Source organism: Lontra canadensis, unplaced genomic scaffold, assembly GCF_010015895.1.
Source record: "Lontra canadensis isolate GAN:19392208 unplaced genomic scaffold, GSC_riverotter_1.0 scaffold50, whole genome shotgun sequence".
Lineage (NCBI taxonomy): Eukaryota > Metazoa > Chordata > Mammalia > Carnivora > Mustelidae > Lontra > Lontra canadensis.
Window position 1 is genome coordinate 3,026,097 of NW_022631044.1, and position 15,659 is coordinate 3,041,755.

Below are 15,659 nucleotides of genomic sequence, written 5' to 3' on the forward strand. Positions count from 1 at the left end.
CACACAGAGAGAGAGGGAGAGAGAGAGAGGGGCACAAGGGGGCAGAGCAGCAGGCAAAGGGAGAAGATGTGGAGATCAGTCCCAGGACCCTGGGATCATAACCTGAGCTGAAGGCAGATGCTTAACCGACTGAGCCCCCCCCCCCCAGGCGTCCCCACATTATCTCCTCTTAGAAGTTTTTCTGCCCATTCTATACAAAGCAACTCAATGTTACTTTTTATTTATACCTCATTTGCTTCCATTAGACCACTTACTGCTTTTTACTAGTTTGTCTTTCTCTCCTATTAGATTATAAGTTCCACGAAGGTAGGGACCTTCTTGCTCATGGTTGTATCTTCAGTGCTTAGAAGTACTTGGGAAGTACTTGTTGACTATAAATTACTTTTCACCTTGTCAGTAGCTGTGGGATGCTTTGTGGCCCTGCACAACTCTCACCCTTTGCATGGATTATTGCCTCTGCTGAAGGCACCCTTTCTCTCATTACCTGGTCAGATTTTTTTCTTGTCCTTTTCCACTTCCCTAAGCAAGTCTTTGACTTCCCCAGGCAGTGCTAGTTCAATAGAGACAGCTCTTTGGTTCTCTCAAGTGGATTTCTCTGTGTAGTGATTTCATCTGTATAAGAGATAGATGGTATTGCCCTGGGTTTGTAGATGATAAACCAGAAGCTCTGAGCAGTAGATTAACTTGGAAATGGCAGAACTGAGATTCCAGCCCCATTGTATGCATAGAGCCCTCACTCATTCTACCTTGCTGTGATCTAAAAGAAACCAAATAGTAGACTTAGAGACACTGAAGTGAAAGAGATTTTGTTTTTGTTTTTGTTTTTTTAAGACTTTATTTATTTATTTGACAGATAGATATCACAAGTAGGCAGAGAGGCAGGAGAGGCAGGCAGAGAGAGAAAAAGGAGGAAGCAGGCTCCTTGCTGAGCAGAGAGCCCGATGTGGGGCTCGATCCCAGAACCCTGAGATCATGACCTGAGCCGAAGGCAGAGGCTTAACCCACTGAGCCACCCAGGTTCCCCAATGTTTTCTGTTTTTTAATTGAGTAATGAAAGTGTGTGTGGGGGTGGGGGTGGGGGGGTTTATTTGTCTTACACTTTTTCAGAGTTAAACCCAGTAAAAGGTATACTATTAAGAAGCAATTTATAAGGATGATGGAGTAAAGGGTGACCAGAATATTCAGAGGACAATGTGTGTTCTTTTTCTGTTTCTTTTCTTTAAGATTTTATTTATATACTTGAGAGAGAGAGAGAGAGCATGAGAGGAGAGAGGGTCAGGGGGAGTAGCAGACTCCCTGCTGTGCAGGGAGCCCGATGCGGGACTGGATCCTGGGACTCCAGGATCATGACCTGAGCTAAAGGCAGTCACTCAACCAACTAAGCCACCCAGACGCCTCTCCTGTGTTTTCTTGATCATCTTTGGTGACAAACAGTCAACATATACCCTAGTAGAAATAAATCAAGGTGAAACACTATTAAATTCAAACCAAAGCAAGTTATCAGTGGTCATTAATAGTTGCTTGGAGGATATATAAAGAGTTAAATCTGAATATTTTTGTTAAGGGAGAAAGATATGCAAAACTGGTATGCATAGTCTTTAACACATTTTGCTTAAAAATACATCTTAGTATATATTGTTAAGATACTAGTTGAATAGGGCGCATGAGCGGCTCAGTGGATTAAAGTCTCTGCCATTGGCTCAGGTCATGATCCCAGGGTCCTGGGATCGAGCCCTGCATTGGGCTCTCTGCTCAGCGGGGAGCCTGCTTCCCTCTTACTCTCTGCCTGCCTCTCGGCCTACTTGTAGTCTCTGTCTGTCAAATAAATAAATAAACTCTTTGAAAAAAATAAAAAGATACTAGTTGAATAGGGATGCCTTGGTGCCTTAGTCGGTTAAGTGGCTGCCTTTGGTTTGAGTCATGATCCCAGGGTCTGGGATCGAGTACCACATTGGGCTCCCTGCTCAGTGGGGAGCCTGCTTCTCCCTCTGCCTGCTGCTCCCCCTGCTTGTTTTCTCTCTCTGACAAATAAATAAGATCTTTAAAACAAAAATACTAGTTGAATAAATTGTAGTGGATATTGCCATATTATGTAGTGTTAAGAAGAATGAGACATACAGGCACATACACACTCACACCCTGATATGGAACAATCTCTGAGATCCATTATTAAGGCAAAGTGCAGAATAATGTTTGTGGCACGCTAGTATTAGTATTTGTATGCAAAAGGGGAGGATTCTGTCTACTTATTATACCCAGATTACCTCTTCTTTGTTTTGTTTTGGTTTTTTGTTTTATTTTTAAAGATTTATTTGAGAGAGAGAATGTATATGTGTGTGAGACAGAAAGTGGGGGGAGGAGCAGAGGGAGAGGGAGAGAATCTCTAGCAGACTCCCCACTGAGCACACACAGCCCACGACCCTGAGTTCAGTCTCACGACCCTGAGATTATGACCTGAACCGAAATCAAGAGTTGGATGCTTAACTGACAACCAGCCAAATATCCCAAGTTTTATAAACTTTTTAAGTACTTTGCTTTACCCTCTGAATGTGATCCTAAAAAGTTGAATGTAAATGTGTGTGTGTGTGTGTGTGTGTGTGTGTGTGTGAACAGGGATTGGCTGGAGAGGTATTAAGTATATCTCTCTAAACTTCACAGAAAAGAGGAAGAAGGAAGATCCTTTCTGTCTAGTGAATGATCCCTAACTTAATGTATTTCAATTTTGGTAAATGACATTTTTCCTGAAGTGAAACACATTCCTACTGAGAGTAGAACAAAAGGGAGATTGTGTTTGAAATTAAAGATACCCGTTTGTGTCAGGATACCCTATTATTTGTTTATCTGTTCTCCTGTTCGTGCACTAGAAATCTTGGAGCCCCCATCTATAACATGTTTCCTGTGTGTTGATTTTGTTTTTCCAAATGGAGTAAATTCTTTTTTTTTTTTTTAAAGATTTTATTTATTTATTTGACAGAGAGAAAGAGATTACAAGTACGCAGAGAAGCAGGCAGAGAGAAGGGGAAGCAGGCTCCCCGCTGAGCAGAGGGGGGGGGGGCGGGGGCGGGGGCAGAGGCTTTAACCCACTGAGCCACCCAGGCACCCCTGGAGTAAATTCTTGAAGGTGGGAGGCATATCTCATGATTATATCTTATAGTGACAAGCATAATAGAAGTTGCTCAGTAGACCCTTGGGCGCCTGGGTGGCTCAGTCGTTAAGTGTCTGCCTTCAGCTCAGGTCAGAGCCCTGGGATTGAGCCCTGCATTGGGCTCCCTCCTCAGCGGGGAGCTTGCTTCTCCCTCTCCTACTCCCTTGCCTGTGTTCCCTCTCTCACTCTCTCTCTCTTTATTAAGAAATAAAATCTTAAAAAAAAAAGTTGCACAGTAGCTACATATTCAAGGAAGATAAGAGAGAGGTGGAGAGAGAAAGAGCCACTTCTGTCAAAGAGATGATTGCTTTTGGATTTTCTCTGACTCATGTTTTCTCTTTATTAGTAAAGAATTGGGGCACCTGGGTGGCTCAGTGGGTTAAAGCCTCTGCCTTCGGCTCAGGTCATGATCCCAGGGTCCTGGGATCGAGCCCCACATCGGGCTCTCTGCTCTGCAGGGAGCCTGCTTCCTCCTCTCTCTCCCTCTGCCTGCCTCTCTGCCTACTTGTGATCTCTGTCAAATAAATAAATAAAATCTTTAAAAAAAAAAAAAAGAATTTCTTTCAGTTGTACTAAGTGTGTTGGAGGATTTTGGGGGTGTGTCTGTGTATGTATTGGAAAGATGTTCCCTGCTGAAAGCCCAGGAAAGAGCAGAAGCTGGAATGGGGCATGAAAGCTGTTGACCTAATGGTATGTAATGAGACTTCTGTGTTGCAGCCCTGAGGAGAATCTCAGATTGGCTTACCTGTTCTAAATTCAAGCTTGGGTATTCAGCTGTCAGCAGGGCACATGGACCTGTATGTGCCATAGACTTCCTAAATTTAGTAGCAACATGGTAGGAAAGTTTGGTTAAAGTGATTTGTCATTTTTGGTGAGAGTATATGAAAATTCTTAACACCAGGACTTGTGTATTATTGGTATCTAAGAGGTGACAGAGAGTATGCGAGAAATATTTTGAAACTGTTAAGTCCTTCCTTAGATCCCCTGCCTCTCATGTGCCTCCTATTCTTAGCTAAATAGGGGATAGCAATATGGATTCCACATTTGGGAAGTTGCCAGTTCCTTATTGGTGGCTTTATGCTCAGGCAGGAGGTGTAATAGGCTTCTACATATCTGACAGCAAATATATCTGGACCCTGTCTGCCAGGTTACTCAAAACCTTACCCCAGACTGAAAACGTCACCTTGGGCAATGTTCTTGGTAGGGACCTAGGTTTGAGAATCTTAGTGGGGAAGACTGTGAATCTTTAGGGTAGTTATGAAAGGTGGTGAGTGTATGGGATTGGACAGGAGTTTAACTTAGCCAGGATAGCTTGATGGATGTAGCTATGGAGGAAGGGATAAAGTAGGGAGTAAAATGGGCTCAGCTCCGTGTAATTTTCTGCTCCTAGGAAGATGTAGGCACTGTGTGCCAGGGGCAGAGCTCTGGCCTGTCACTCCGCTTTGAGAGTCAGTCTTACCCCTGGCTGCCCTACAAGGCATTTGGGGTTCAGTAGGAGATGAAACAGGGAATCTGAATCAGATAGACCTTGCTTCAAATCTTTTTTTTTCTTTTTTTAAGATTTTATTTTATTCATTTGGGGGGGGGGCAGAGCACAAGCAGTGGGAGAGGCAGAAGAAGAGGGAGAAGCAGACTCCCTGCCAAGCCAAGAGCCCGACATGGGACTCAATCCCAGAATCCGGAGATCATGACCTGAGCCAAAGGCAGATGCCCAGGCGCCCTAACCTTACTTCAAATATTACAGATCTGCAGGAAGGAAGTGTGTGTCCCAGGATCTGTTTTCTGTGTGCTGAAATAAGGAATCCCATCCAGGTGTGTGGAGGTTTCCTTCCATCCTTCTTATGCCCCTTCAGCTTGCTTCCATCTTAAGCTTTCATCCTTTTCACCCTATCACTGGCCTGGCATCTAGAAAGAGGAGGGGGAAGGGTGAGGAAGGAAGGGGAGAGTTAAAGAACTAGTAGGGGTAGGTGGATTTGTGATCCTTAAATCCTTTCTGGAACAGAGTGTAGGGGGTGCCTGCGTGGCTCACTTGGTTGGGTATCTGACTTTTGATTTCAGGTCAGGTCATGATCTTGGGGTGTGGAGCCTGCTTAGGATTTTCTCTCCCTCTCCCTCAGCCCCTCCCTGCCCCAATAAATAAATAAATGAAAGTATAGGTGTGGGGAGAAGAATGAGTAGAGTTGGAGAACACATAAAGGCTGCTGGTACCACTTGTCTGGCAGTCAGCCTGGACCCTTGGTTGGTATTATCAAGTTCCTTCTGTGTTGTTCCTCCATCCCAATTTAAAGCATAAGCATATATAAACATGTAATTTCATATCAAAGGAATCATACCTTAATACTGTTTTTCTTCTTTATACCATTTTGTAATCTTTTTTCACCTTTCCCCCCACTTTATTGAGATATAATTGGCATATAACATTGTGTAAGTTTAGGGTGTACAATATGATGATTTGAAACGTATATATTTTTAAGTTATTATAATATGGTTAACACATCCATCACCTGACAGAGTTCCCTGTGTTTCTGTGTGTGGTGAGAATCTTTTCTCATTTTATAATTTGTTATAGACACCTTATTATGTAAATAAATATAGAATAAATGGCTAAATTATATTTATTTCTTTTTTTTAAAAAGATTTTATTTATTTATTTGATAGAGGTCACAAGTAGGTAGAGAGGCAGGCAAGGAGAGAGAAGGGAGAAGCAGGCTCCTGCTGAACAGAGCCCAATGCAGGGCTCCATCCCAGGTCCCCGAGATTATGACCTGAGCTGAAGGCAGAGGCTTAACCCACTGACCCACCCAGGTGCCCCTAAATTATATTTCAACATGTGGATGTACCATAATGCTTTTTCTTTTTTTTTTTTTTTAAAGATTTTATTTATTTATTTGACAGAGATCACAGTAGGCAGAGAGGCAGGCAGAGAGAGAGAGAGGAGGAAGCAGGCTCCCTGCAGAGCAGAGAGCCCGATGTGGGGCTCGATCCCAGGACTCTGGGATCATGACCTGAGCCGAAAGCAGAGGCTTTAACCCACTGAGCCACCCAGACGCCCCTGCTTTTTATTTTTTAATATTTAATCTGTTTATCTTATCTGTTACCTATGGGACCTTTCCTGACTCCCTTAAAATTGTAGCAAACCCCCTTTCTTTCCTATCTCCCTTCTCTCCTTTGTTTTTCTCTGTAGCGTTTAATACCACTTGATACACTGTATACTTTTACTTGTTTATTGCCCAACACCTTCCATTAGAATGTAAGCTCCATGAAGACAGACTTTTTTCTTCTTTTTTTTATTCACTGCTCTCTGTTATGTAGGACAGTTCCTGGCACACAGTTGGTATTCAGTAAATATTTGTTGAATGAATGAATTTGTTGGACTTCGGGTGTATTTGTTGGACTTTTTATTTGTAGTTTTTTTTTTTTTTTTTTTAAGTAATCTCTGCCCCTATTGTGGGGCTCAGACTCAGGACCCTGAGATCAAGAGTTGCACACTCTATTGACTGAGCCAGCCAGGTGCTCCTATTTGCTGTATTTTTGTTATTATATACATGCTGTGATAAACGCCTTGTATGTAATCTTTGTACACTTGTCTACTTAGGATAAATTCTTTTTTTTTTTTAAGATTTTATTTATTTATTTGATAGAGAGTGAGAGAGAGAATGAGAGGGAAGAAGGTCAGAGGGAGAAGCAGACTCCTCATGGAGCTGGGAGCCCAATGCGGGACTCAATCCCGGGATTCCGGGATCGTGACCTGAGCCGAAGGCAATCGCTTAACCTGTAAGGGCCTATTTAGCCGGAGCGGCCCCACCTCAGTTGAACAGCCATTTTGTTGTTCCTGCAGTAAAACTTAAACTGACTCGCCCCCACCCCCAACCAGTCCCAGGTAACAAAGCCCAAATACAAGGGTGGGTCAGGCCAGGTGGAGATAACAGCCCAAATGCAGGGATGAGTCTGGTCAGGTGGAGACATCCAATCAGTAAAGCGCGTATACTGTCTCCCTAGCTACCAAGGAGTGTGGGCCCCACCTTTTAAAGGGCTCCAATTCTGACCAAGGTGATAGGCTAGTTCAAATAGCTACTGTGGGGTGAATTGTAATTCAGTTGGCCACCTGTGTGTGACCTAGCATGACTGTGCAGCTTTCTCTGTGTGTTGGAATCTCATTGGCTACCTGTGTGTGGCCAGGCCCAACCACATGGCCTTTGCTCTATAATAAATTTAGTCTGTGGGGCACCTGAGTGGCTCAGTGGGTTAAAGCCTCTGCTTCTGGCTCAGGTCATGAGCCGGATCTGGGATCGATCCGAATCGGGTGCTGGGATCCAGCCCCGCATCGGACTCTACGCTCAGTGGGGAGCCTGCTTCTTCCCTTCCTCTCTTTCTTCCTGCCTCTGCCTACTTGTGATCTCTGTCAAATAAATAAAATCTTAAAAAAAAAAAAAAAAAAGTCTGTAAGGCAGGGAGGGGTTGCCCTCTCTGTAAGAGATGGCCCCGGACGGTCAGTTTGATTCTCGATGCTTGGCGCGAAATAAAGCTTTGCTTGACCTTCGCTTTTTATCAGTCTTGCTCCTTTAATTACGGACCCATTATTGGGGGACCTTTCAAACCAACTGAACCACCCAGGGGCCCCACTTAGGATAAATTCTTAAGAAATAGAATGTCTCAGTTGAAGGATATGCACATTTAAAATGTCGATTTATGGAACCAACTACCCTTAAGAATGTTAACTCTTGCCAATGGCACATGAGATTGCCTACATTGCCAGTAATAATGTGTTGTATGTTTTTCATTTCCACATCTGACAGGTGAAAAGTGGTCTTGTCACTATAATATGGTAGTTGAGAATGTGACTCTGATAGATGTGATGTGATACGACATATGACTCTGGAGCCCATCTGCTGGGGCCTGAATTCTGACTCAGCCACTTACTGTGTGACCTTGGGTAAGTCATTTAATTTCTCTCTCAGTTTCATCTTTGATAAGGTAAGCATAATGATAGCACCTGTTTCAGGAAGAATAAGTCAATTAATCTAAGTAAAATGCTTCAAATAGTAATGGAGACATGCAGATCAATAAGTAGGACTTAATATTTTTTTATATTAAAGATTGAACATCTTTTCAAATGTATTTTGGACATTTATGAATTTTTTTAGTCACTTATTCGTCTTTTTTTTTTTTTTTTTAAGACCTTTATTTATTTGACAGAGACATAGCCAGAGAGGGAACACCAGCAGGGGGAGGGAACACAAGCGGGGGGAGTGGGAGAGGGAGAAGCAAGCTTCCCGCTGGGCAGGAAGCCTGATAAGGGGTTCCATCCCAGGACCTGGGGTCTTGACCCGAAGACAGATGCTTAACAGGAGGCACCCAGGTGCCCCTGTTATTTGCATGTGTTCCCAGTAATGTTTTCATAATAATTTAAAAGAGGTAAAGTACTGACTATAATATATAACAGAATTGTTCCTAGTTTATCATTTGTCTTTTGACTGTGTTTATGCAATTTTTTTCTCTTGGGAAGTTTTATATTTTTAGGTAGTCAAAATAATCTTTTTTCTTACAGTTTTTCCTGCTGCTAGGCCAGTGTTTAGAAAAGGCATGTCTCCCTACCTCAAAAACATAAAAAATGGTTACTCACTCTCTTTGAATACTTGGTGTGTGTGTGTGTGTGTGCGCACCTTCTTTTAACTCTTTAAATTTAATCTTTAAGTCTTTGATCCTTCTGGAATTTATTTTGATATGAAGATAGCAGTTGAGATCTGGCTCTATTTCTTTTCAGTTGTGTACTGCCCCAGACCTGTTTATTAAAGAAGAAAGACCAGGAGCCTTTAATCTCTTCTTCCCTCCCCTAATCTGAAAGTAAGATAATAGGAGATCTCCATTTTGGAGAATGAATTTCATGTTTGGACTCAGTCATTCAGTTGCTTAGCTGTGGGATGAATATGCTGTGTAAAGCAGTTTGGGACCAGAACTCACAGCCTGACTAAGTGATGAAACTGCTGCATTCCCTAGTGTAGCTTCCCTGCTGGCTCTTCTCTGGAGGCGCCTTCTAAGTGCATCTTAGTTTGAGGGCTGCTCTGAAGGGCCATTGTTAGTTTGGAACGACAGTTTTTGCGTTCTTCAGAAACAAATGAAGAGATTGTGGTGGATATTTCCTTACTCCAGCCTGAGAGTATCGATGGGGTATTGATGGGGGGCGTTGAATGGTAATGAACACATTGTGTTCTACCTGTGCCCTCATCAGCTCTTTTTGGAACACTTTTTTTTCCCATCTAATTTCTTCCCTCTAATCAAGATGAAGGGAGAGGAATTCCTCTATAACAGAGCTCTCATATATCCCATGGCAGCTGTTATTTGCCAAAGATGTTGAAGAAGGGTAGCTGACTCTTACATGGCATATGTTATGTGCCAGCAACTTTTCCAAGCACCTTACATATATAAAGTCTTTATGAGATTGGTTCTCTGTACTGAGTTGCATAGTCTCCTCCCAAAATTCACATCCACCCAGAACCTATGAATGTTATCTTATTTGGAAATAGGATCCTTGTAGATGTAAGCAGGTTAAGATGAAGTCATACTGGATTAGGATGGGCCCTAATCCAGTGACTGGTGTTCTTATATGAAGAGGGATATGTTATGCCCCAATAATGGGTCCGTGATTAAAGGAGCGAGACTGATACAAAGCGAAGGTCAAGCAAAGCTTTATTTCACACCAAGCATCAAGAATCTAACCGAACGTTGGAGTCCGCACCTCTTACAAGAGAGGGCGACCCTTCTCTGTTTCACAGTCTAGCTTTTAAGGGCAAAAACCATGCGGTCGGGCCTGGCCACGCACAGGTGACCAATGAAATTGTGACACACACAGCAAACTCCACAGTGATGCTAGGTGACCAATTGAGTTACAGTTTACCCTAGTAGACATTTGACCCAGCCTATTACACCTTGATTAGGATTGGCGCCAAAAGGGTTCCAAAGGGTGGGGGCCCCCTACTCCTTGGTAGCTAGGGAGATGTATGCAACCCCCTACTGATAGGATGTCTCCACCTGGCCTGACCCACCCTTATGTCTGGACTTTTGTTACCTGAAGCTGGTTTCCGGGACTTGTTTTTAAGTGAATCCCCTGGGGGTAGGGAAGCAGGGACAGTTTAATGAAAGCCTCTTGCTAAATAGGTCCTTACAGGATACATAGAGGGAAGATGTCCATGTGAAGATGGAAGTAGAGATTGGTGTTGTGCTGCCACGAATCAAAGAATGTCAAGGATTACTGGCAACCACCAGAAGCTGGAAGAGGCAAAGAAAGATTCTCCCCTGGAGTCTTCACAGGGAGCATGGTCCTGCTGAAACCCTGATTTTGGACTTGTAGCCTCCAGAACTGTGAGAGAATAAATGTCCTTTGTTGGAAGCCACTAACTTTGTAGTGTTTGTTATAGCAGCCCTGGGAAACCAACACATGCTCTTTTATTATCTCCATTTTCAGATAAGAAAACAGGCCCAGAGAGGTCAGGTACTCTGAGATCTGTCTAGGCTGCTGCTCTACTGGCTGGGCACTTACTCTGAAGTTCCTGATGTTGCTGTTGTCAGCTCTGCACCTTTGCCATGGCAGTCACACCTTCTGGTAGTGCTGGCACTGAGCTGCTGGAATGGCTCCTTCTCTAACACAGCAGGCCACAGCCTTTCCCCCATTCTTGCCCATTTCATGCCCTAAAGCCAAAACTCCTCTCAGGGGCTTCTGGCTGTAGCCTGATCATTTCAGCAGGTTGCTTTGTGGCCCCACTCTTCCAGGTGAAATCGGGCTTTTATTTTTCATTTCCGGGCAATGTCAGAGAAATGTGGGTGACAGTTGTGGGAAGCGTCACTCAGCTTCCTCTGGCAGTTATTATAATGCTTCCCATTTCTGGCCTGCTGTACTTCCTAGAATTCCTGTCAGTAGATAGACAACTCATGTCTTGATCGTTTTTGGAGCTTCAGGGTGTCTCACACAGCTCACGTGGCCCATACCAGTTCATGGCTGTGAGCAGAGAAGCGGCAGCATCATGACTGCATTTACTCTGAGGGCCCTGGTCACCTGTTCTTGATTAACCCAACATACTACAGTGGCTCTCTTCTCTGCCAAAGTGAGCGGAGGGGATAAGGATGTTATCTGACCCAGCCCATCCCCCTAAACAGCAGCTCCTTATTTGCCCCTGGCCTCTTTTGCTGGCATCCCAGAAGGGATCTCCTCCCTTGGCGTCCCATTGCTGGCTGCAGAATCTTGCCTACTTTCCAATATGAACCTTTTGCTTTGGATCCTGCTCTTACTCTTTTTTGTTTGTTTTAATTTTATTTACTTATCTTGAGAGAGCGAGAGAAAGCACGAGCAGGGGTAGAAGAAGAGGGAGAAGGACAAGGACAAGTGAGAGAAAGTGTGAGCAGGGGGAAGAGAAGAGGAAGAGGGACAAGCAGACTCTGTCCTGAACGCGGAGCTGGAGGTGGGGCTTGAGATCATGACCTGAGCCAAAACCAAGAGTCAGATGCTCAGCCCACTAAGCCACCCAGATGCCCCAGTCCTGCTCCTATTCTTAACAACACACACTAGACTGAGCTCCAGGAACTCAGGAACCATATTTGTTTTGTTTGCTGCTGTATCCCAGGAATGAGCAAAGACCTGACACTTCTCTAGCCCCTCAAGAAGTATTTATTGAATGAAGAACTGAATATTGACCTTGAAGCTTTGGAATCCTGGTTTTCCTTGCTTCTTGATAAAGCCAGCGACCAGATTAAGAACTTCAGAGGCCTAAGCAATAGTAAGATTATGATGTCCCTCATATTTTCAGCCCTCAATATGTATTTGAAAAACAATATTTAACACAGAATCAGTATAAGGAAATTGAGCAAAGTATAAGGAAAATCTAGCAAAGTTCTGTTTTTTATCATGGTGACTAATTAGATAAATATAATTTAAAATATTTGCAATTACTGTCTCTGCTTTGCCAGTTTTCTAAGCACATGCTTTTGGATAATTCTGCCTGGACCAGTCCTTTCCTCCCTTTGGACTTCTTCATTTCGTCTTTATTCCATCTGCTAAAGTTGCCAGCCAGTCCCTTTCACCCCCGAAGGGATATCTGGCTCCTGAGAGCCCCCCAGCTTAGGCTAAATGCCCTGGGCTCATTGAGGGCTTGCCAAGAAAGTCAAGTAGAACATGCACACTGCTAAAGAGTACCTCAGGGAACTTGCATGCTGGGTTACGATTTATAGTCAACATAGTGAATTGTGCCAAGTGATTACACTTGGGCCATTTTTAGTTGTAATAATCTGCTTCTGAGACCCTGTATGTGGAAACCCCAGAAAAACATCCCTTTGGTCCTCCTTCCTGCATCACTGAGAAGATGCAGTCCCACTCTGCCATTAATTAATCTCTGTTATTCTGGCTTTGTTGAAACCATTCAGAGGAGCAAGGTATGATTCTGGAAGTGTAGAGCCCAGGCCTCCTACAGGCTATTCCAAGGTTGTGACCGTAATCAACTCTGTTGCTGTTTCATTTCAAAGAGCTTAAAATAGTGTTGGAAACTTCCTAGGAAAAAAGCACCACTGTAACTTCTTGGCTAAGGAAGCAGTGTGTGCTGGCCAGAGCAGAAGCAATGGCCAAGGTCCCAAGTTCTTTTCTGGACCTGTTTATTTGGGGTGTGATATTCGACAATCTGAGATGCTGTCCTATAGCTCTGATGGTTCATCTTCAGCACAGAGAATGATGTGGGCCATGCCTGTAGAGAGAGAGGCTGACATTGGTCCCCTGTGATCTAGGGGAGCCTCATCATTAGATGTCCTTTCTTTCATTTGAATTTCTAGTTCTTTTTAAAAGTTTTAAAAAATATTTTATTTATTTAGAGGTGCCTGGGTGGCTCAGTTGTTGTCTGCCTTTGCCTCAGGTCATAATCCTAGGGTCCTGGGATTGAGCCCCACATTGGGCTCCCTGTTCAGGGAGAAGCCTGTTTCTCCCTCTCCATGTGCCCCTGCTTGTGTTCCCTCTCTCATTGTCTCTCTCTCTCTGTCAAATAAATAAAATCTTAAAAAAGAAAAAAAAAAAAAAAAAGGATTCCAGAATCAGCTAACCTTGGAAATCTACCTCGTGTAAAAAAAAAAAAAAAAAAAAAAAAAAAAGATTTTATTTATTTAGAGAGTGAGAACAAGTGAGGGGAGAGGCAGAGAGAGAGAGGGAGTGAGAAAATCTCAAGTAGATTCTACACTGAGCCCAGAGCCTAATGCAGGGCTCCATCTCACCACCCTGAGATCATAACCTGAGCTGAAATCAAGAGTCTGATGCTTAGCTGACTGAGCCACCCCAAAAAAATTTTTTAAAGGTTTTTATTAAGTAATTTCTACACCCAGTTTGGGGGCTCAAACTCACAACCCTGAGATCAAGAGTTGGTGTGCACAGAGTCAGCCAGGCCCCCCTCTAGCTCTTCTTCTTCTTCTTTTTTTTTTTTTTTTAAGATTTTATTCATTTATTTGACAGAGAGACAATGAGAGAGGGAACACAAGCAGCAGGAGTGGGAGAGGGAGAAGCAGGCTTCCCGCCAAGCAGGGAGCCTGATCTTGACTTGATCCCAGGACGCTGGGACCATGACCTGAGCCAAAGGCAGATGCTTAATGACTGAGCCTCCCAGGTGCCCTAACTCTAATGTAATGTAGAAATTCTCCCGCTCTTCCGCAGAAGTAATACAGTATTTGTTTTTTTTTTTAATGAAAGATTTTTATTTTATTTATTTATTTATTTATTTGACAGACAGAGATCACACAAATAGGCAGAGAGGCAGGCAGAGTGAGAGAGGAAGGGAAGCAGGCTCCCTGCTGAGCAGAGAGCCTGATGCAGGGCTCGATCCCAGAACCCTGGGATCATGACCTGAGCTGAAGGCAGAGGCTTTAACCCGCTGAGCCACCCAGGCGCCCCGAATTAATACAGTATTAATACCTACATTTTACTTGAATTCGTTTCAGAATTGCTTTGTGGTGTTGATTAGATCAGTTCTTTTTTTTTTTTTTTTTCCAAGATTTATTTGAGAGAGTGAATGAGCAGGGAGAGGGAGACAAGTAGACTCCCTGCCCAGCAAGGAGCCTGATACGGGGCTTGATCCCAGGTCTCAGAGATCATGACTGGAGCTGAAGTCAAGGGTTGGACATGTAACAGACAGAGCCACCCAGGTGCCCCTAAATCAGTTCATCTAAGGGATGCAAACTTTAATAAGGTTTAGGAAAAGAAGGTTAGGTTTGTGTGGGGCACATACCTTGGCCTTGGATAGCCAGAGAGTAACATTTGGGCACCAGGTGCATGATGAGCCAGATGGGAGAGAACAAACTCTTATCCCTGGAGAACCAGGCATGTATTAGATGCTTTTCATATATTTTCTTATTTAATTATCATAATGCAAACCAATAAAGTATCATCTTCACTTTTGCACATGGGCAAGCTAAAGGTCAAAGAAGTTATGTAACTTGTCCAAGGTCAGATAGCTAATAAAAGGCTGAGCTAGGATTTATTTCTCCTCAGGTCTGTCCAGTTCCAAAGCCTATGTATGCTGTTTTCACAGAGCTCTTCTGTCTCTGACAAGATTTGGGGAGAGGAGAGAAGATGGAGAGATGACATCTTTCTCTACCTCACAGTTTTACTCGTTGAGACGTGTTTAGCCAGAGCATCCTGTTTATAGATGCTAGGTTCTATATATAGAGACGCTGCAACAACATATGTGGGAAGGATACCAATTGGCCGTAGGGGAGGATTAAAAGAAAGCCTTTGTTCTTTACCTGTAAGTTTTCATTGCAGTGTAATCTACAAGTGTCAAAGCACCACTGGTGACTCAGAGGCCCTGTCCTGTTCTCCAAATAAAATTTGTTGATATGTCCCAAGGAGTAAGCCATGATGGGGGCAGAGGTGAGGGTGTGGTGTGCCCTTACTGTATGTTCTGGAGCTGGTGACACCTGTTATGTGACTATTACAGTGAATTATTACTGAGTAAACAAGAGGTGTCTCTCTTTTGCCTTTCTAAGGGAGACCAGATGGCATTGGATGCTGGCCCAGGTCCAGGGGAGCCTGGCCTCTGGGCTGACAGAGGAGACAGCTTGAGTGTGTCAGGTGATGGACTAAGAAGAGACAAGGCTGGACTGTCAAGTGGAATCATTTCGGGCACCAAAAATGTGTGTTGCCCCTCAAAGACTTGCTTTAGCTCTTTGCTAGTGTTCAGAATTCCACAAGTGAAATTTATTTCCCTTGATTTAAGTCTTTGAGACCCTATTAAAAATGAAGAGACTCCAGGAAGGGGTCTGACTGTGAAGCATTTTGTAAGTGGAAGTGTGAGTGAGTGTATGTGATTGATTTCTGAGAACTGAACTAAGTCAGGGACAGAGAGGAAAGGGCACTCTGCCCTCATCATAGGGACAGGAAGGAGAAACTATTGAGTTTGAGATAAAAGCCCTGAAAAGAGAAGTTGGGTCCCTAAAGAAACACTTTGTTTTCTTTACAGTTTTGACTGAGAAGACAAGCAGCCGAGGGTGATGG

General features: G+C 43.6%; 1 long non-coding RNA gene across 7 annotated transcripts in view; it reads left to right on the top strand.

Moving 5' to 3' along the window:
* The window catches only part of LOC116877169, a 58,406-nt gene that overhangs the window by 26,252 nt on the left and 16,495 nt on the right, over positions 1-15,659 (top strand). For 5 of the 7 annotated variants that reach the window (XR_004384561.1, XR_004384562.1, XR_004384560.1 and 2 more), the window contains one exon: positions 7,942-8,078. This is a non-coding gene — a long non-coding RNA (uncharacterized LOC116877169). Of the gene's footprint in view, positions 1-7,941; positions 8,079-8,693; positions 8,788-8,909; positions 9,750-15,659 lie in introns of those variants that run through there. The other 2 variants (XR_004384563.1, XR_004384566.1) reach the window with 2 other exon arrangements.